Source organism: Zalophus californianus, chromosome 11 (genome assembly GCF_009762305.2).
Source record: "Zalophus californianus isolate mZalCal1 chromosome 11, mZalCal1.pri.v2, whole genome shotgun sequence".
NCBI classification, from domain to species: domain Eukaryota; kingdom Metazoa; phylum Chordata; class Mammalia; order Carnivora; family Otariidae; genus Zalophus; species Zalophus californianus.
Window position 1 is genome coordinate 71174961 of NC_045605.1, and position 23046 is coordinate 71198006.

Sequence of the window (23046 nt, forward strand, 5' to 3'; positions counted from 1 at the left end):
ATATGGCAAAAGAATTTTGTCCCTGTCACAAATTCATTCATTTTATGCTGTAGCCTCTATTCTTGGGCAATGTTTTATCCTCTGTAAAATCCAAGATATAGTAAAGTAAGATTGTTTTTGAAGACCAGACAAACACCTAAAAAGGAATGACCAGATTCAGTGTTATTCATTTCATGTTCATTCTCTCTCTCTTTTTCCCTCTCCCTCCCCCCGTCTATCTCTCATTTTCTATACCTCTCCCCCATTCTCTTGGTTTCTGTAATTATTGAAGCTTTCCTGCTTTGTATCACTGTTTTAGGAAAAGGGTACAACCATAGTCAAAAATCACAGGATGAAAGAATGACAGTGAAACTTAATGCTACACTAGCAGCTTTTAAGAATGGAACTTGAAAATAAAAGGTCATCTAACCAAAAACTGACTACTACCATTAAGTTTTCCATGAGAAAATAGGTACAATTTCATCAACTTAAATAAAAAAGAAATCACAAAAGCTCAGTATTATTAACAAACACTTTTTAAAACTTTTTCAAACTTTACTGGTCCACACCAATTATTTTTTTCAGCCTACTCAATCACACAGAAGTTCTACACATTATAAAACAGGGTAATGACATTTTCTACTCCTCAAACCTGTTGTCTCCAGCTAAGATTAAATACTTTGTATCACTGGACCAGAGTGTTACAACTGAAGGAAGATGAGGCCTAGAGAGTTTAACTTGCTCATATAAGTACCTACTTAATAATTAGAGGCCAAGAGAGTGGGGTCTGGAACGCAGTTCTCCAAACTCCAAAGCACCAAAGATTATTTGAGACTAGAATTCAGATCTCTAAACAATAAAGCAATGAAAAGTATACAAGAAAGACAGAAGAAATGGTCTGGTTCTAAAGAACTCACTAAAAATCTCTAGTAGCATTCCCTGAACGATACATGATTATAGTAACAGAGGCAACTGCAGATCTAATGCAAACAGGATTTTCTAAAAACAATTAGGTTGCTCTCAAGTCATTTATGTATAGTTCTAGCATACATGATGTGATTTTTTTCCCCCTGCTGGATCTATACCTTCTGAATTAGACTGATTTGAGGTCAATATTAAAATAAACTGGAATTCCAAATAACTGGCAAGGGGAGAGAGCAGAGATGAGAGTGGGATTAGGGAGAGAAAGGCAAGTGGCTGTTAGGGGTGAGTCATCCCAGGATTAGAAAATTGTTGTACTTAGTGCTCAAGACATAATCCATGCATGTTTGATAGAGAGGTCAGTATAATTATAAGTGGAATCTTTCACCCACTTCCTCTACATTCCTGTCTTTTAATGGCCAAAACCTCATTTCAAAAGATGGGTACTGGAAATATGGGAAAACATGAGGAAATTGGATTTTTAAATCACAGCTCTCTTGCTAAAGGTAAGAGTTTCACATGATCTCTGAAAGTGAAAAAAAAGAGAATTCTTCATGGTCATCATGAAACCCATGACCACATTCTATAAGCCCAGCATAGAGCAACTAAAATCTCCCCAGGCAACTACTGAAAATGGGGAAAACCTGTACTACTGATGGAACATTTCAGACTCCAGTCCTGACAGTTTTATTTCTTGAACACACACTAAACCTACACAGAAAGAAAAAGAAATAGGAATGGGAAGGGGAAGGGTGAAGGGAGGGGGAGGGGAAGGGGGGGCGACAGAGGAGAGAGGAGATGAGAGATGGAGAGAGGTTAGGAAGAAGAAAAGAAGAAGGGAAAAAAGAAGTATTAAGGGGTCCTATTCTTCAGCAAACTAAAAGCTCTTAAAACAATCTACAAAAAAAACCTTTTACACAAAAAACATCAAGTTGTCAGTTACAGAGATACTGAAGATGTTGGTATTTGTTTTTAGGAAAATAGGATTTCACTTTTTAAAATACAGTAGCAATAACTATACTATCATGATTGAGGCTTATTCTCTTTTTATAGTATGTTTACTACATCAAGAGGGATAAAGAGGAAGAATGAAAAGATCAATAAAAACTGAAGGAAACAGAATGCTTAAAGCCCTTTGTTTATTAGCTTCTTTCCGTCCAATTACTCAAAACTGTAATGTTAGTTTACTTTCTTGTTTAAATCTCAGTTCCCATGTATGCAAGGACAAATCAAAATAAATATGAATTTTTTTCCTACAACAAAAATTGCAACTTAAAGATCACAGAAAGAGTGAAGTTGTTCATGCTAGGTAAGAGTGAAAACAGTTTGTCACTCTTAAAAGAGCTAAAATCAGATAGATACTTCTACCATGAAATACAAACTCATTAAATATTGGTATTACACTTCAATGGGAAGACAAATAAGAAACTGATCATGACAGGATGGTTTCAAACTGTTGAGGAGAGTATAAATTGGTGCATCCTATCAGGAAGGCAACTTGGCAATATAACAAAATCATTAAAAATACTCTTTGAACTATATTTTAAATGTCTAGGAATTTATTTCACAGAAGCAATCATGGTAGTATTCCAAAATTTATATATTAAATATTTTCATTGAAGTATTGCTCATGATAGAGAAAAAAAATTACAACAACCTAAATTTCCAGCAGTTAGTATTAACACATTTGACATTTATTCAAGAATTTCCAGGGAGTGCCTGCTATGTGCTAAGCACCGTGGATTAGTTAAATTAAAAATGTATCCGTAAAGTAAAATACATCAGTTTAAAAAATCATGATCCCAAGTTGCTTTATAAATTTATCATACTTCTATAAAAATCACAAATAGAGCTTTTCTTGGGGGGTGGGGAGAGAAATGATAAAATTACTCTAAATTTCATCTGGAAAAATAAATGACAATACCCAAGATAATTTGAAAAAGAAGAGTGTATGTGTGTATGTATGTATATATATATGTATATGTATAATTATTATATTATATATTATTATATATAATTATTATATTATATAATGTAGATATTATATAATATAATAAAATATAATATTATACATAATAATTATATAATTATTATATAATATTATATAATATTAAATAATTATATTTTATTATTTATTTAATATTATTTGTAATTATTTAAATAATTAAATAATTAAATAATAATATTATTATATATTATATTAATTATATTATATTATATAATTTTATATAATATAATAATATATAATATATAATAATGTTATATATGTTATTAAATATAATATATATTTTATAATATTATATATATAATTAATTAAATATATAACTAATTAAAAGTGTGCCAAATGAATGGTCAGATTGATTATTAGCAAGAGAAGTTGAAAATAGACCCAAATATCTCTAAGCATTTAGCCTGTCATAACTGTAGTGTTTTAAAGATGGATTATATGACTAATATTGTTGGGACAACTGGTTCTTTATATCCTAATTGTATATCACACAATAAAATAAACCCCAGGTGGATTAAAAAACTAAAAGTATAAAAAATAAAATCATGATAATATCATAGTAAAATATATGTGAATATTTACATAATGTTGGGTGGGAAAGATATTTCTAAAAATGACACCAAAGGAAGAAACTCAAAAAGAGAAAAATAAAACTTTAGATTTAATGAGAAAATTGATTTTTTTTTTAAGACTTTATTCATTTGAGACAGAGTGATACAGAGAGAGAGCAAAAGCAGGGGGAGAGGCAGAGGGAGAGGGAGAAGCAGACTCCCCACTGAGCTGGGAGCCTGACGTTGACCCTAGTACCTGGAGATCACAACCTGAGCCCAAGGCAGATGCTTAACGATCTGAGCCACCCAGGCACCCCAGAAAATTGATTTTCTAAAAATTTTAATTGGTCCTGGGTGGCTCAGTCGGTTAAACGTCTACCTGGGGCTGGGTCATGATCCCAGCGTCCTGGGATCGAGTCCCACATTGGGCTCCCCTGCTTCTCCCTCTGCCTGCTTCTCCCTCTGCCTGCAGCCCCCTACTTGTCCTCTCTCTCTTCTCTCTCTCCTCTCTCAAATAAATAAATTTTTAAAATCTTTAAAAAAAATTTAATTGAAGGGGCGCCTGGGTGGCTCTGTCGTTAAGCGTCGCCGTGCGCTAGCATCATGATCCCTCAAGCCCCATGTCAGGCTCCCTGTTCAGCAGGAAGCCTGCTTCTCCCTCTGCCTCTGCCCCTGCTTGTGTTTCCTCTCTCACTGTGTCTTTCTCTGTCAAATAAATAAATAAAATATAAAAAAAAAATTTTTTTAATTGAAGACAAAATAAGATTGGAAAAACACCTACATCATATATAATAGTTAATATTTTTAGCATATCAAGACCTCTCACAAATCAATAAAAATTAATTTCCCATTAGAATAACGTGTATTACTTTGTGCTAGACAGTTCTAAATATTTTTATATATCTTCATTCATTTGATCCTTGCAACAACCCTATGACATATAGGAAACTTTTACAGATAAGGAAACAGGCACTGAGTGATTAAGTAAACACCCAAGGTTACAGAGCTGATAAGCAGTGACAGTAGAGCCAAGATTCAAACTCTGTCACCAACAGTCTGACCCCAAAATCTATGCTACTTCTCTAAGGATATGAGCAAGAAATGAAAGAAAAGAAGAAAGAAATGAAAGAAAAGAAGAAGAAGAAGAAAGAAAGAAAGAAAGAAAGAAAGAAAGAAAGAAAGAAGAAAGAAAGAAAGAAAAGAAAAGAAAGAAGAAAAAAGAAAGAAAAAAGAAAGAAAGAAAAGAAAAAGAAAGAAAGAAAAAGAAAGAAAGAAAGAAAAGAAAGAAAGAGAGAGAAAGAAAGAGAGAGAGAGAAAGGAAGGAAGAAAGGGAAAAAGAAAGCAGGAGGGGAGAAAAAAAGAAATGCAAATGAACAAAAAACAAATGAAGAAATATTCCATTTTACTACTACTCAAAGAAATACAAATTATACTAAAAATAAACTGCCATTTTCTATCTGTCATAATGGCAATGGTTCAAAATGATGACAATAGTATGTGTAAGCATAAATGTGACAAAATGAGTACTTTCATACACTCCTGCTGGTTCAACTTTTCTGGAGGGTATTCTGGCAGTATAGTTTAAGTACTTTTAAAAAGTGATTGCCCAACAATTCATTTCTAAGAATTTGAACTAAAGAAATTATTAGAGATGTGTGCAAAGATTGAGCTACAAAGGCAGTTACTGCAATGTTATTAAGAATACTAGGAAAGTCACAAACAACCTCAATTATAGATGATCAACTAAACTTTGAAATTCAATAAATAGAATAGTATTCAGCCATTAAAAATGATGCAAAAGAATAATGGTATCATGGGAAAATGTAAATGATATGATATACTGTTAAATAAAAAAGTAGATTATAAAGTATTGGTTACCATATGATTCCATTTTTGTTTTAAAGGGTGATATAGATATAAACATTAGAGAGAGAGAGGTATAAAATTTTAATACTGGACATATATACAACTTGAGATTATAATGATTATATCTGGGCAGTAGGAATGAAGTTTTTCTTCTTTTTCTTTATTTTTGTATGTGCTTCCTAAATTTCATGTATGTGATATATTACTTTAATAGTAAACAATAAAGTTTATTTTAAAAAGAAAAGAAATGCAGGAGAATATTTAATGACATGAGAAAAATTATCACGATACATTAACTTTTAAAGAGTAGCTTGCAAAATACCATGTGCAATAGGACACCATTTTTCTTTTAAAAAATATATGTAACTAAGATAAATTTCAAGGATATAATCAGTTTAAGCATTTTTAATCAGAAAAAAAGCAGTGGGAAAGACTGTATTTTACCCTTTTCTCCATTCTAACTAATTGTTTAACAAGCCTATAATTTCTGGAAAAGCAAAAAATAACATGCTGCCTTCTTATTGTCAAAATAGACACAAAAAGATATGATAGTTTTTCTACTAAAAGCAAATCTCATAAATGTATTAGTATATTCTACCCAATCAGAAATTTTATTTAAGATTTTGAAACCTCATAAATGTACCATATCAAGCTGCAAACGAGCCTACAAAGCAATCAGGCAAATCTCCTCAATATGTGTCCACCTATTGAGAGGTAGGTAGATACAGTAAAATAAGAATTGCAAGTGGTTAAGCAGATGTTTAAAAAAAGTATGCTGACACTGGTCATCAATAAGGCAAGACAAAAAAAAAATGCATAGTGATCAATTATTTGGCAGTGTGGCATTACCAAAAGTCCTAGTCCAGATTCCTAAATACCTGGATTTCTAAATATGTGATCTTGAGCAAATCAATTAATCTCACCAAGTTTTATATTCCTCAGCTTTAAACCTACAGTAAAAATTAGACTCTTTGGCTTTAAAATTACAGTAAAACAGTTTATACAAATGTAAAAAATTTTCATGTGACTAAGTTGATATAAATCCTGGAATACCTCCAAAATTAGCATATACTTAATTAAAGATAAATGAAGATGGTAATAACATGAGACAAAAAGAGGATTTTTTTAAAAAGAAAGAAAGAAAGAAGATGAAGAAAGAGAAAAGTACTGAGTAATGAAGAATTTCTTTAATAGGGAATCAAGTCTCAAAACTTAGTAGTTTTTTTCTATTCTCAGAAGGCCAGAAGAACTAGGGACCAAAGTTCTGAATTTTGGCTGTGAGCCTTTAGTCTAACTAATCACCCAGTAGCATTTCTCCACATGGAGAAGCTGATACAGCATCAACAAATTCTTTATCAAAATCAACACTTTGTAACATTGAGAAAATTAAAGTGTTGTAATCTATAAATGGCCCAGCCTGTTCTGTTAAAACTTTATCCAAATTGGACACTATGTTTAAAAGTATGTTCAAAAAGAGTTTTTCTGCTACAATTTTTTAAATTACATATGTGTTCTTCCTTCTCTTAGAAAGTTTGCTTCTTCTTGTAATTTTGCCTATGAAATTTATACGCATTCTTCATGGAAATATGCATAATATGGTTAGTTTCACTTTTCCCTCTAAGGGACAAAACATGCTTTAAATGGTTTTTGTTTGTTTGTTTGGTACAAAAGTCTCCAAATCTTTACATTAACTTTCACTGCCTTTCCTCTTCCTTAAAATTTTACCTTCTCTCTTCATCTCCTCTTCCAAACCAAATACACACACATTCAAACACACACAGAGGCAAACACAGGCACAATGCCAGACTTTTAAAAATAAACATTTAGAAAAAAATCACCTGAGAATGACAAAGTTGTAAGCTGTTAAAAAAAATTTTTTTTGTTAAGGTAACAAAAAAAAGGAAAGAAAGAAAGCATTTGACATTCTAATCAAAGTCTAATTTTTCTCTACATCAGTGTTATAATCCAAAATAATAAATGACCATTACAATAAGCTAATTCTCACAGTTAATTATTATAAAAGAGAAGCAAAAGCCTTAAAAGCAAAAGTCTTTGCCTATTAAAATGTTATTTTTTACTTTACTTATCACAGGTCTTCTGGATATTTCATGGTTGCTTCTCTCCCAACCGTCATCAAACAATCCAATAAACACCTTTCTCAAACACACTCTCTTCAGCTCTTAAAAAACAACACACTTAGTACCTGCACACATAAAGAACAACCTACATGTTTAATCAAATACCTCACCTCAGGAGTTAGCGTCTCCCCTCTGTCCTTTGGTGGTCACAGTATCTTCATTGGAAGCCTCTATTACTGTCATTATTTCTAATTTGAAATCATCCTCTACCCCCACACCCTTCCACGAAGAAAACATAGCTTTTATCTTTGCCTTGCACATGCATACCATAGTTGGGGGGGAGAGTAAATTGCCATTTGCAACTTTCTTTTGATAATGAAATAGCAAATAAGCAAGGAGTCCTCTCTTATTATTGGATACTAATACACATGAAACACTCAAGTCAGCAGTTGAACTGCAGTGTTACTCTATTTGCCTAATGTATCATATTTTCAAAAGGCAGAGAAAATCTTACAACTTTGAGGAAAATTATCTGAAGATAAAGAGATGCTATATTTGATACCTCACATAAAGCTTGTGTCCATTCTGAATAAAATACTGCAACTTTGGATGTTTCTGTGCTTAGGTCCAAGAAATGGATCTAAAATGAAGTTACAGAGTTCATTGGAAGGTCATTATCAAGTTCAGGGAAGGTCTTAAGGAAGGAGAGAGGGAATGATAGAAGACATTATTAGGTTATCTGTAAAGTGAAAAATAAAATATTTTGATAGGCAAAGACTTAAGATTATTAGCAGTTTTTACAGAACTCTAAGATTTGGAAAATGGTTAAATATTTAAATTAAAACAATAGCTAACACTTGTAAAGCACTTACTATGCAACAAGCATTAATCTAATCGCTTTACACATATTAACTTACTTAGTCCTCAAACTAAACAACCCAAATATGAGTATTATTATGTCTTATTATCATTATCCCCATTTTACATATGAGAAACTAGGCAGAGGAAAAATTAATGTGTCCAAGCTTATACTAGTAATGGTGGAGTCAAGGTTTAAATCTAGGTAGATAAACTTTAAAACCAAGTTCTTATGGAGGACATTAGGAGAAGGAAGGGAAAAATGAAGCGGGGGAAATCGGAGGGAGAGATGAACCGTGAGATACTATGGACTCTGAGAAACAAACAGGGTTATTTAGAGGGGAGGGGGTTGGGGGAATGGGTTAGCCTGGTGATGGTTATTAAGGAGGGCACGTACTGCATGGAGCACTGGGTGTTATATGAAAACAATGTGTCATGGATCACCACATCAAAAAATAATGATGTATTGTATGGTGACTAACATAACATAATAAAAAAAAAAAACTGATCATGTAATGTATGGTGATTAACATAACAATAAAATTAAATTAAATCAAAAAAAAAAATAAAACCAAGTTCTTAACCACCACTTCAACTACCATAAGAAGATCTAATTGAGGTTTTTGCTCCTTGAAATTACCGCTTCATTTCATGTATAATTTTAGAAATAGACATTGAGATTAAAACCTGTTTCCCCAAGAATATAGCTATGGACAATAAATACAGCGGTGTTTTGGCTAACTACTAAATTCCATAAATCAATACCTTTTGATATAGGAAATTTAGCAAAGAATACACTCTTGATTCTATGAATTATGAAAAAGTCTTATTTAATAATAATAAGAATTATCCCTTCTTTGGTAGATATTTGTTAACTTCATTCTTTTAGGATTAACTTGGCTTGAATATTGAGTTGCTTAGACACTTTTTCCACACTTAAATCACTACATTTCTCAATAAATTCCTTGTACAGTAACATCCCTATAATAGAGCAATGAGAATTAGATACGAAGCAAAACCGAAAACAGGTTGTGTCAAGGTAATACACTACAGCTTGTTTACTTTTCTTAAAGGAGAATTCCTAATCTCAGAATCTATTTACTCTTATTCAGACACAATTATAGCACTTTTAATTATTTAAGTGCACGTCTGGGTTCAAATCCTGATTCTACTACTTACTAGTAGTATGATCTTGGGAAGTTACTCAACTTCTCTGAGACTAGGTATTTTTATCTGTAAAATAGTCCACCTCACAGGAATATTGCAGGAATAAACTCAATTGACATAGTATATGTAAGGTTCTTAGCACAGTGCCTGGCATATAGTAGGTGTTCAATAAATGGTTGTTATATTAAAAAATTGAATTAATACCAATTCAAAAATATGTGATAAATAGCATAATGAATGTGAAAGCATCTGCACCAGTGCTGTACAACAACAAAAAACAACTCTATGAAATGTTCATTTTCTTTCTCTTCTTATCAGCCCATAACTGCATAGAAATAGCAGTTTCTAGGATTATAGAAGGAGAAGGGATATTACCGGAGGCAAAAACACCAATTACAGAGAAATGACAGCTTAGAGTCTGGAAACAAAGGCAAAGGCAGGAAACCCAAAATGCAGATACAAGAACTCAAAGAAGTACAGCAGTTTGGGGTCACTCAATATAGAGAGAAGTAGCCTGAACAAACCCTCAACTCAAGGAGCAGCTCAGGAATCAGATGTTCATAATGGTAACTCTGAGTCATCAAGACAAGCTGTTAAGAAATTCAATTTAAAAATTAAGGGGCGCCTGGGTGGCTCAGTAGGTTAAGTGTCTGCCTTCGGCTCAGGTCATCTCAGGGTCCTGGGAAGGAGTCCCGCATTGGGCTCCCTGCTCAGTGGGGAGTCTGCTTCTCCCTCTGCCCCTCCCCCCACTCATGCACTCTCTCTCCCTCTCTCAAATAAATAAAATCCTTTAAAAAATAAAAAAATAAAAATTATAAATTAAAACTAGATATGACAAAACCTCAACTATATATCCATTACACCAAAATTTTAACAGGAACTACATCTCTGGTAATGGTGATTTTAAATATACTCTTCGTTAATGTTTCTATATTTTCTAAAGAATAAACTATTTAGGAAATCAGAATGTACAAGTAAATTGTAAAATTAACATTGGTTGCTTAAAGAGGCAGTCTTCAGAAATCTAAGAAATACATGAACGTGTAATAGAGGAATTAACTCATTCTATATTGAGCCCCTCAAACATCCTATGTTGATCCCAGGACAATAACAGTGTTACAAAAATGTGACTGATATGAAAAATGATTACATGTTGCAGAATAAACTCACTTGAAAAGGAAAAATGCTAAAAGTAGATTCATCTTAGAGGTATTATTTTAAATAGCAGTCAATATCAACACAAAGCTTATAACAAGAACCACATATGATTACCTCTATCTTTGCTTGCAACAATTCTGACACACCCTCATTTTTAGGGTTAAAAAATGCTTAAACAACCCTAGAAAAAGAACAAAATAAACTGATAAAATGGAAGAAATTAAAGAAGCATAGTCAAAAGCAAAATGCACTTTTTACCTTCTAAAATAGAAATTAAAATTCTCTAGGTAAATTTAGCTATTACTAGTGATCACTGACTCTGCATGGCTGAAAAGAAAGAAAGAAAAGGTGGCAGCACAAAAAGTAAGTTAAACTATCAGAAATGAACCTATAGCGAAGTTTTTTCTTTCTGATCCGCAGTGTGTATCTCTCTTTGGCACTGTCCTACTGAATATCATGTACAATTAACAGAAAATATGCCAGAGAGCTATATAGCAGATTTTAGAGGACTGTTTCATTTAGAAAAAGTGCTTCTCCCACCCAAGTACTAACCAGGCCAACCCTGCTTAGTTTCTGAGATCAGACGAGATCAGAAAAAGTGCTTCTTCTCCAGAAATATATATCATTTTACTCTTTCTTCCCTAACTAGAGCTCTAATTTTAGAAAGAGAAAAGTAGAAGAATAAATAGGCACAAAGTAATGGGACACTGGAAACTCTCTATTACTTGTATTAGTATTATTATCAGCAGTAGTAACGTAATAATGGTACAGTGCTAATATAGATCTGAGATGGACTAAATGAAATACAGTTGCACAGTTAATCTACAGCATAATCGGGACCAGGATTTAATTATATGCTTCCCCATTTCCAATTAATATTCAGTTAACCCTTTCTATAATTTCTCCTAAAATTTGGTAACTCTGGATTTAATTGGCACTTCAGTTGATTCAGATGTGACTATTTCATTTCTTGGACTCCAACTGTCAGTGGGCTGAAGGCAATGGACACCATTAATACAAGAGGTATCCGTATTTTGTAATACAAGGAAGATAAGTCTAAATCACACCTGTAATTTTTTTTCTTAAGTGCATTTTATCTTTGGAAAACAAACAAAAAAGCTCTTTAGATGTGCTTTCTCTCAGTAGTGTCATTATTTTCATGTCTTATTTCTATCACTTAAATATACAAATAAATGTAATATTAAATATTCCTATCACTGGTTACTTTCGGTAAACAGAAAGGCAAAGAAAAAATAAAACAAATAACTTTCCTTTATTATTATGTTTGGGAGCATATTTTCATCCACTAAAAATTGGATACACCCAAGTCTTAGAAATGCAAACTCCTATGATCACAAGAGACACTGAGTTTATCACGGTGCTTGAAGGAAAGAAGGGTATAATAAATAAGCTTCTGGTTCTGATTCATTTTCTGCTCTTTTGAATTAATTAATGCCGTGGAAATCCCAGGCAACTGCTATAGCATTTGTGACTGAATTGAGTCCAAAGGAGAAAAATATGTAAAACATTATTTAATTAAAATTTTGAATTTTTTTCTCTCCTACTTACTATCCTATTAGCTATTAGTCATTCAAACTAAAAGGACAGTTTCATATTTGTTGCTGTCAAATTAACTGCCTTAGGCCACTTCAGTAACTTCAGAGATATGTGGTAGCTGGAGCCACATTGTTCTCTGGGGTCAACCCCTTGAGTATGTGGCTCTCAAGCTCCTGGCCTTATTTCAAAGCTATCTTTGGCAAACTCAAAAACTCATAGGAAGACTCTGCTTGTATTGGTATACATTTGGTTCTTGAGGAATGCTAGTGGAGATTTTTTTTTTGTCCTTATACATGTGGTTTTGCATTTAGCTTGGGGAATAGGGTAATAATGAGAGTTGGAGGGAAAAATCCATTCTACTTTAATAATTTTATTGCAATGCAGGAAAAGCAAAACTAAGAAAAATGTACTTTTCTGAATCTAAGTTGAGGATGCCACATTGGGCAATCTTTTTTTTTTCTATCTGAATTGTAGTCCTAAAACATGAAATCTGATCATGACAATCTCCTGCTTAATAACCTTTGCTATTTCTTCATAACCTATAGAATAAACTCCAAATTTCTTGGTATGGATATCAGACCTGTTAATATCTGATTCCAAACCATCTTTCTAATCTTATCTTTTTATAGTCACATACACTTTACAACTTAATTTTTATTCCCTGTTGACTGTTCTCTAGTCATCTGCCCCTGATTTCTTTTCCTAGAGCTTACAAACTTCTTCCCAATTTATGGCCCTCAAAAATTCTGTTCCCTCTTATTTCTCCTCACCAAATTATCTGTACTCATCTTTTAGGTCTTAGCAATAATGCAGAGTCACCATCCTTGATCACACACCATGTTAGGTCTCCCTTTCCCTTCATACTATTTATTATCTTATAATTAAATATTTATTTAATGTCTTCCTCTTCTTTGAACTGTAAATGCCTAGACAAAGGAACAGCAAACATTTTAATTCACCACTGTATTCCTAGCCCCTACATACTTGGCATTCAATAAATATAGGAGATTCTCTCATTATTCTCTCATTATCCAAATATTCATTATGTGAATCTCCACAATTACACAGGAAGTGGAAGGTGTCAAAATATAAAAACATTCTCCAATGGACTTAACATTTATAAAATTAGTCTTTGCTCAAACATCCTCACAAATTAATACATATCTCATCCATTTGGGTCAATTTCTTTGTATCTTTGATAATCTCTGCTCAATGGTTTCAAATTTGTCTACACATTGAAAACACATGAAGTCTTTAAAAAATAGTGATTCCTGGGTCCCATTCCCAAAGATTGATTTAATCGGTTTAAATGCAGCCTAAGAATAGGAAAACTTTTAAAAAGTGCCAATTTTTTCAGTGAAGTTTGGGAATCAGGCTAGCTGACTGATGAATATTGCATCGTGGAATACTGTAAATAACATTCAAAATAAAAATATATAGTGACAGCAAAGTGAAACTGCAAGTCTTGTAAAGATGCAGGAACTGCATGAGAAGAAATACAGTGCTGGAGAACAGCACAAATTATTGATGAATCAAGAATTTGCAGTGAGGGAGCACATGGGTGGCTCAACAGGTTAAGCCTCTGACTCTTGGTTTCCATGCAGGTCATGATCTCATGGGTGGTGAGATAGAGCCCCAAAGGGTCTCCGTGCTTAATGGGGAATCTGCTTGAGGATTCTCTTCCTCTACCCCTCCCCACTCGCACTCACTCTCTAAAATATATAAATAAAATCTTTAAAATATATAATAATTCTGGGACGCCTGGGTGGCTCAGTCGGTTAAGCGGCTGCCTTCGGCTCAGGCCATGATCCCAGCGTCCTGGGATGGAGTTCCCCATCGGGCTCCCTGCTCAGCAGGGGAGCCTGCTTCTCCCTCTGCCTGCCGCTCCCCCTGCTTGTGCTCTCTCTTTCTCTGACAAAAAAATAAATAAAAATCTTCAAAAAATAATAAATAAATAAATAAATAAATAATTCACAGTGAGACTATATAGAAACTGAAACCAAAAATTAGCAGGAATGATAGTTGATATGGTAGATTATTCAAAGATAATGATTTGACTATAAAAACATTAAGCAAAGTCCTTAGGAAATTTTCTTTGCAAAACTGACCCTTTTTATAATGGTACTATAATACCAAAAGTGATGGTGCTACCACAATATTTGACCTGAAAAATTACTCTTAAAAAACATGCAGTTAATTCCTTCTTCTAAGAATTAATGCATAGTTAGAATTACAAATGAAATGCTGCCAATTATATAAACTTATTTTTATTAATTTTCATTTTAATTTTTAAAATTGAGTCAAAATAAAGTCATTCTTCCCATTATTAACCATGAAATTTTTATCTCCATCCACTTGGTATTTTAAAATACAAAGGACCTTATATTATGCGACCCTGCAGATTAGAAATAGTTCTACTTTTTTCCTTTCACATTTTTATATTGTTTCCTCTCCTTCCCTCATTACAATGGTTAGGACCTCTGACACAATGTCAAATAGGATGAATGAGCATGGGCTTTAATTATCTTGCACTCCATCTAGAAAGAAAGCATTCAATATTTCACCATTATATATGATGTTTGTTAGTTTAAATTTTTCATAGATGCATTTTTCAAATCAAGGAAGTTATTTTCTATTACTAGTTTGCTGAGAGTTTTTAATTATGAATGGGTGTTGTCAAATACTTTTTCCATTTATTAAAATGGTCATATTATATTTCTCATTTATTCTGCTAATATGGTGAGATTTTTCTAAATGTTAAAATTGCATTCCTGGGCTAAACCCTAGTTGATCATGATATACTATTTTCTTTTAATATTGCTGAATTTAATTTGCTGATGTTTCATTAAAAATGTTTGCATCTATGATCATGAAGGATATAGGTCTAAAATTTTCCTTTTTTTGTTTTATTTTTTAAGTTTGGTAATAGGATCATGCTAGCCTTGTGAAGTAGGTATTATTCTTTATTTTTTGAAAAAGTTTATGTAAGATTGGCATTATTTCTTAAATGTTTGAGACAATTCACCAGTGAAACCATTTGGGTCTGTAGTTTTCTTTATAGAAAGGTTTTTTTTAAAGATTTGTTTATTTATTTTTAGAGAGAGAGATGGGGGGATAAGGGGCAAGGAGAGAGGAAAAGGGAGTCTTAAACAGACTTGCAGAGCACAGAGGCAGAAGCAGAGCTTGAACTCACGACCCTGAGATCACAACCTGAGCCAAAACCAAGAGGTGGGTGCTCAACTGACTGCACCATCCAGGCGCCCCAAAAGTTTTTTTAATTAAAAAAATTCAATTTATTTTATAGCTAAGGTGCTACTTGGGTTTTCTGCTTCATCATCTGTCAGTTTTAATAAGTTGTATTTTTCAAGGAATTTATCCATTTCATCTAAGCACTACAGTTTTTTAGACATAAAGATTTTCATAACATTTTTTATTGTGTTTAATCTCTATAAATTCTGTAGTGATGATTCTTCTTTCATTCCTGATATTGGTGGGTTGTATCCTTTTTTTTCTTGGTCCTTACAAAAAAAATTACTTTTACCTATAAAATTTCTTGTTTTTAGCGGTTTATTATAATGTGCCTTGGTGTGCTTTTCTTTGCATTTATCCTGCTTGGGGTTCACCAAACTTCTTAAATCTGTAAATTTATATCTTTCACCAAATTTAGAAAATTTGGGACATTATTTCTTCAAGTACTTTTTCCACCCTAATATTGCTCTCCTTTTCTTCTGGAACTTATATGTGTTAGACCTTTTAATATAGTCTTACATAGCCCTACACTGTATTCATTTCATTTCCAATTTTTTCTATGTTCTTTAAATTGGATAACTTCTATTGATCTATTTTCAGTTTCACTGACTTTTACCTCTGTGATCTCTACTGACTGGCCCATCAAGCTATTTTCATATTTCAGGTATTATATTTTTCAGTTTAAGTTTCCCATTTAGTTCTTTTTGTAATTTCTCTCTCTCTGATAAAATGCCCTATTTTTTCACATTTTTCTGATCTTCATATTGTTGAGTAATTTTGGATTGTATCTTAGATATCATGACCATTATGTCATGGGGATTCTGTATTCTTTTTATTATGTTCTAAAGAGTGTCACTTTTGTTTGTTTTAGCAAGATGCTTACTTGCTCAGACCCAAATGGCATATTCTGTCTTACTGCAATAGGAAGCAGCTCAAATAACTGCTTAGTTCTTTTAGTCTTACCTGGGCTGCTTAAAGCCTGTCATGTGCATGCATGGTTTGGGGATCAGAGACTGGGGCAAAGTTTATACACAGAATTTTGGAGTTCCCTTTCTGTGGCTTTTTTTCCAGGATTACATCTTCACTTCCCAGTAGCTATGGTTGCCCCAAAATCTGTTCTGGTTCTCCAGGCCAGAAAGACTGCTGATTTTTCTATTGGAGTTTTATTAGCTTGGCACAGACTAGGGCCTGCCCTCATGCTGGAAACCTTAAAAACGACCTTACTCCATAACCCTTCCTCTTTTCTTCCAAATTCCATCTCCTCTCAAGATCTAGCCTGCTTCTGGTTGCTCTCCAGTGTCTTCAGATAGTTGTTTTCAAGTTTTGTCCAGAGTTTATAATTGTTACTCCCATTCAATTTTAAATTGATTAATTAAATGGCCTTTCGTCACTACCAAATATCCTCTAATAATAAAAACTTCTTGCATTGCCTTGGGGTGCCTGGCAGTCAGTTAAGAGTCTGCCTTCAGCTCAGGTCATGATCCCAGGGTCCTGGAACTGAGCCCTGCATCAGGCTCCCTGCTCAACAGGGACCCTGTTTCTGCTACTGCCCCTGCTTGTGCTCTCTCACTCTCTCTCTCAAATAAATAAAAATTAAAAAAAAAAACTTCTTGTATTGCCTTAACGAAGGATTAAATGACAGCAGGCTTTTCCACTCCTCCATGCTGTTACATATTCACAATATTTCTGCCTACAATGTCCTTAATTCTCATAAGCCTACCTAGTAGAAATTTTCTATGCCCATTTATATATTTAAGAACATAGTCAAGTTTTGCCATCCTCCAAGTTTTAAATACCTAAAATTTCAACAGAGAATATTTAAATTGGAACTAACTCAGATGTCTATCAGTATAACAACATAACATAGTATAAATATTATACTACATAGAAGAAAATAAGGTAAAGCTATATAAGTTGACAGAAGTCTAAGTTGTAATTTTAATGGAAAAAAGGATATGTAAAATAAATATGTGTAAGGGAGAAGTGTTACCTCACACAAAATTGCATATTTCTATATAATTGTGTATACTTGTATATGATTATACAGAAAGAGGTCTAGAAGCATAGAAACCAGATTAAGAATAGCAATTATGTTTGGGAAGAGAGATAGAATTTAGGATGGGGAGAGACATTAAGGAAAATTCCCTTTACTTTTTTCTCCCAATAATTATTCATTGAGTATTTAATAATTGCCTTCTATATGCCAGGCACTATTCCACAAGAACATATTTGTGTATTACTTGCATAATTTTTAAATATTTTTAATTTTTTAAATGAAACATAGTACCTCCATAAGGAGAAATTGAAATAACAGAAAATCTCTGAGATGCTTAAACACATGATCCTTTATCTTGTCGACGTACCAGAAGCTCAGGAGCCTTTTAAATATAAGTAAATGAATTTGGTGTTATTTTTAAATCTATTCTCCTTGAGATTAAATTCTTATTTTCCAGATCTAGAACCAATTAAGAAACAAACTGATTTCTCTTTCTTCCCCCCTTATAATGTACTTCCATTCTCTTATGCTAATTTTTTGGGGGCTGGCAGGTAAAGCCTAAAGTTTTTCTTTGGGGTAATTTCAGGCATCATATGGCGGCCAACAGATAAAAATACACCAATTTTCTTGTTCACATACTAGAGCAAGCATGACTGAGGAATCCAGAAAGGAAATCTGGTCCTTATGAAGTTCATTCTTTCTTGACATAAATGAGGAATGTATCTTTTTCCCTTATGTTGACTCGGCTCCTTTTCTTAACCAACTGACACATAGACAATATCTTATAAACTTTAATACTGAAATAACTTGGTATAACTCAACTTTTTAATCTTCTTCCCCAACTCCTTTTAGTAACATGGCCTTCACTACCTCAACAAGAAAGCTCATTCCCTTTTTAGACAACTATAACTGTTACAAAGTTTGTCTTCTACCATTCCTGTGACTCTGGTTCCTTGTGACTTTCACTGCTAACTAAGGTTTGACCCTCCAGCATATACATTCTTCCCCTATGCAGCACTTTAGCCATTTCAGACAGCTATTGGGTTCTCTTAAAACTTCAGTTATTCAAGGGTAAACATGTCTGGTTCTTTTAACCTAAGAGAAGCTTCTGCCAACTGCCCTAGAAATAGTGAAAAACTGAATTTCTCTGCAACCAGACTATTTGTCCAATTGAAAAATACAATTTTGGCTTTTACTCCAATGTAGCACACAGCCTTCTTGGCTAATCATTGTAAATACTTTTTTATATTATAAATACTAATTTTAAAGGCATTGGCCTTTAAAAAACAATCCCTCCACTTGCCTGCACACATGTATATATGCAACATACACACTCTCTTCCACTATTCCTTTTTAAAAAATCTTTTAAATGGGCACCAGAATGTATCCATCCTGAGTTCGTGTGACTTGGGTTTCTACCCAATGGGCTTGTACCCTCTGCTTGATCACATGGTTTTATTTGAACTATAGTCCATTTACTTCAAATTATAGTATTTCATTCTTTTAAGTTCATTCCTATTTCTCCTTATTTTTGAAGCCATAAGATATCAGGCAAGAACTGACACCATTAAACTTCATTCATAAACCTTAATTTAGAATAGGTTTAGCAATGTGTCTGTTAATTATATATACTTAACCATCTCAGTTCCATTTTTTGGAGATTGTTAACTACTTTGCATCTCTAGGAAATTACAAAAAAATGTTTAAGTCTGGAAAATCTATACAGGACATTCACCTAATTGATCATGGTCCTTAGAAGAACCTAAGTATACCCTCCAATCAAAATCTTTTTGGAGGGGTGGAGCTGGAGCAAATATTAGTCTGGCCTAGAAAACTACACCCAGGAATTCTTTTTTAGAAGTTTTTGTCCAAGCTCCTGATTTCTGTCTCAGTTTTCCTAGCTATGAAACAAAGATAGTAAGTCTCTTAAATTTTACCCTAATAATTGTACAAGATAATATGTGAAAAAGTTCACTTTAGAAGTATAAAGTATAATAAAAATATAAGGTACAATTTCTTTTGAGGTGGGGAGGGGTAGGGGGGAGAGAGAGAAAGAGAATCTTAAGCAGGTTTCATGCCCAGCATGGAGCCCAGCATGGGGCTCAATCTCTCATGAGCCTGACTGAGATCATGACCTGAGCCAAAATCAAGAGTTGGACGCTTAACCAACTGAATCACCCAGGTGCCCCTAAGGTACAATATTATTAATAATAATGGGATCTTCCATGACCACAAATGAAGCATTCTACAAATTCTCTCCTTTTAACACTAAGACATTTTAATTAAATTCTCTTCTTTTTTCTTCTTTTCTATCTCCTCTTCCCACACTACCAACCAAAAAACATTTCAGCATAATCTTATAGCCTCGGACTTTAATTACAAATGCCAGTGAAGATTTACAAAGAGTACAACGTAAGTATATTCTGATATTTTGAAAACCCCAGCTTTCCTCTCAGAATGATTTCATTTTTTCCCTTTTTTTATAACCTTTTCTTTATTCTCCTGTAAAAAAAAATCAGACTGCCTAACAATATTATAGCAATTATCACCTCTATTAATATTTTAGCTATAATTACCCACCTTCAAGCTTTTACAAGTGACCTCATGGCTTTCCTATGTGAATGTATCAGATATATTTTCTTAACTGTGTGTCCCAAATTTTTCCAGATTTTTAAAGCCCATTGTAGTGTTTCCACATTAAGATTATGGCCACTGGGCCTGCTCCATAACTTTATAGTTTGAAAGCTCAATTCTTGCATCCAGGAATGGGGATTCCCAAAATGAGAATACAGAGTGAAAAATATCACTGAAAAACAAGCAGCAACAATGGAGAAAAGTTGTCAATTGTCCTACAGCTAGATGGTAAGAAACCAAAAGGTCTCTGCCACCTCCTTCACCCCAATCTTTGCTAGCATTAAGCTGCAAAATTTTACCTAAACAGTATATATAAACTAAACCACAGACTCCATTTTTATGTAGTTTTCCTTCTTTCTCTCAATCTTCCTTTCTTCTTTCTCATTCACTACATTCCCCTCCGTAATAAAAAACAAATATTTATGGAATGCCTGTCATATACCAGACCAATGTGTGTGAAATGCTAGGGAAGACATCTGAGAACAAAATAGACCAGTCCAGAGTGAAGGACAGATATTAAACAAAAATCAACACAAACAAATACATAATTTACAATTGCAATATCTGCAATGAAATAAATTAGAGTGGGAAGCAAGGTCTTTGCAGGCAGACAAGATTTGAATTGGAAGGGTCAGAGAAGACTTCTCTGAAGAAATGACATTTAAACAGGGACCTGAAGGATGAGCAAAAGACATTCTGATAAATAGGGGGAAGAAATCTATTCCAGTTGAGAAGATAGCATTTTGTGAAGACCTTAGAGCAGGAAAAATGTGGAGGGTATAGACCAGTAATAGCAGCTGAATCAGAAAGAACTACTGGGAGAAAGGCAAAAGCCGAGGCTGGTAATGCATGGGCGAGATTGTGCAGGGGCTTTTTAGATTACAAGAATTTTTTGTTTTAATTAAAGTGCAATAAGAAGGCAAGAAAGATCTTTCTTGGATCTCAAACAATGGTAAATGAAGTTTTTCCTCCTGTATAACATGGAATTTAAGTAGAAGTATAAGAAAAGCATGGGAATGATAAACACGAAATTCAAAGAGTGATTACCTCTGGCAAAAAGAGAGGAAGATATAAAATTGAGAAAGAGTTCACCATAGACTTCCACTGTATTGGTAAGTTTTTATTTCTTATAAATACATAGATATTTTAACCTACACTTTATACCTTTTTGTATGACTGTAATTTTCAAAATAAAAATTTTTAAATGAATTAATGAATGCTAAGAATTCACTGCTTCATTTCCTTCTCCTCTTCTTTCCCAGGTTCATATTAAATCTTCCAACTTTGAGAAAGACAAGCACATGGAATCAAGGGATCGCCCCTCTTATACAATTTGTTTCCTGGGCCTTTATTTTCTAGACTTTTAGCATCATATGTTAGAGGCTCCTCAATTGGCTTATCTTTTATTTTAGCATACGCTATAATCCTTGTAGCTTTCCAACATCCACAGAGTTAATATGAGGATTAAATGAGATAAAGCATTTAACATAGCATTTGGCTTACCAGAGCTCAATAAATTTTAACTATTGTCTTTATTATTTCACTTATTGTGTTCTATATTCTCAACCCTAAATATGGGCCAGAACATTGGAACTAAGAAAAAGCTGAGTATATATGGCCAAATGGTGCTCTGGCATTTTGAATGCATATACTGTATGTATTCACAAACACACACAAATACATGCACAGGTATAATATATATTTCCAATATTGAATTTATAGTTTCTTAGACACACTTTTTCTGTGCTCATTGAAGCATTAAACAACAAAATGTTAATTTGAGGTATTTTTATTACCACTAAAGAAATATCTTTATTGGAGTAGAGGGGGGTGGGAGGGATGGGGTGTCTGGGTGATGGACATTGGGGAGGGTATGTGCTATAGTGAGTGCTGTGAACTGTGTAAGACTGATGAATCACAGACCTGTACCTCTGAAACAAATAATACATTCTATGTTAATAAAAAAAAAAGAGAGAGAGAGAGAACGTTATGCAGGGCTGGGGAGCATGATGTTGCAAGAAGAAAGAAAGATGGCAGTAAAAGAAGCTGAAAGAAAAATACTGTTCATAAAAATTATTCACAATTTTCTATTGTTTTCCTACATAAGTAATGTGTACCTATGTCCTAATGGGATTGCTAAGTCATATAAAGGACAGTAATTACAGATCTTACAAAAAGAATAATGAAACTTTTAACATTTATTTATTTAAAAAACAACAAAAAGGGTTAAAATCTGCATTTGATGGTACACAATTACAATTTAAGGTAAGTTCAGTAAGTTTGCTAATTTCTCTTAAGTACAATGCTACATTGAAATGATTTATGGTTGTATAAAGCTGCAATAATATTCAGTACAGTCCATACTATGTTTAAAAGGTTCATTTTTGTAATGTCAAGTAATTCATGCAAACTTCAATCTTATAGAATTGAATATTGACATCAAAATTTCTTCTACAACAGAAGCAGTCTTTGATGCAAGAACATTATTAAAATCTTATCTTTTCACTTAATTTTCTTTGTACAAATAGCACAGATCCTCTCATTTCTCTTTCCTTCCAATTCACAAATACAATAAAAGCTGTCTTTAGAAAGGTCCTTAAATTAAACATCACGAAATGAGTGTTAGGACCCAGAAAATAAGAGAACTTATGACAGTTTTTTGTTACATAGAAGTCTGGAAAGTATCTCACTGAATTTTATGTGAATATTATATTTTAAATTATATTTTCATTCCTAAGAATTTGCTCTTGTGAGAAAACAAGTTTGCCACTCGATATTCTTCAGTTTGAGGTTTGGACTCAGATTGTTTTAGTAATCATTCCTCCATGCGCACTTCCTTGTTCTTAATCACAAATCTAATCGTGTGTTTTTATAAATACTCAAAATTAAATATATTTATCTACTTAGGTAAATACTTTTCAGTTAACTTTTACCGATAGTCTAGGTAGGGATCTCATTAACAAACACATTTGGAACTTTTTAAATTTGTTCTGGCAACTTGTAAATTCATATTAGATTTAACTG

General features: G+C 33.1%; 1 protein-coding gene across 10 annotated transcripts in view; it reads right to left on the reverse strand.

The window, feature by feature from the left end:
* The window catches only part of SOX6 (SRY-box transcription factor 6), a 652457-nt gene that overhangs the window by 383118 nt on the left and 246293 nt on the right, over positions 1-23046 (reverse strand). The gene's annotated exons all lie outside the window — the stretch shown is intronic.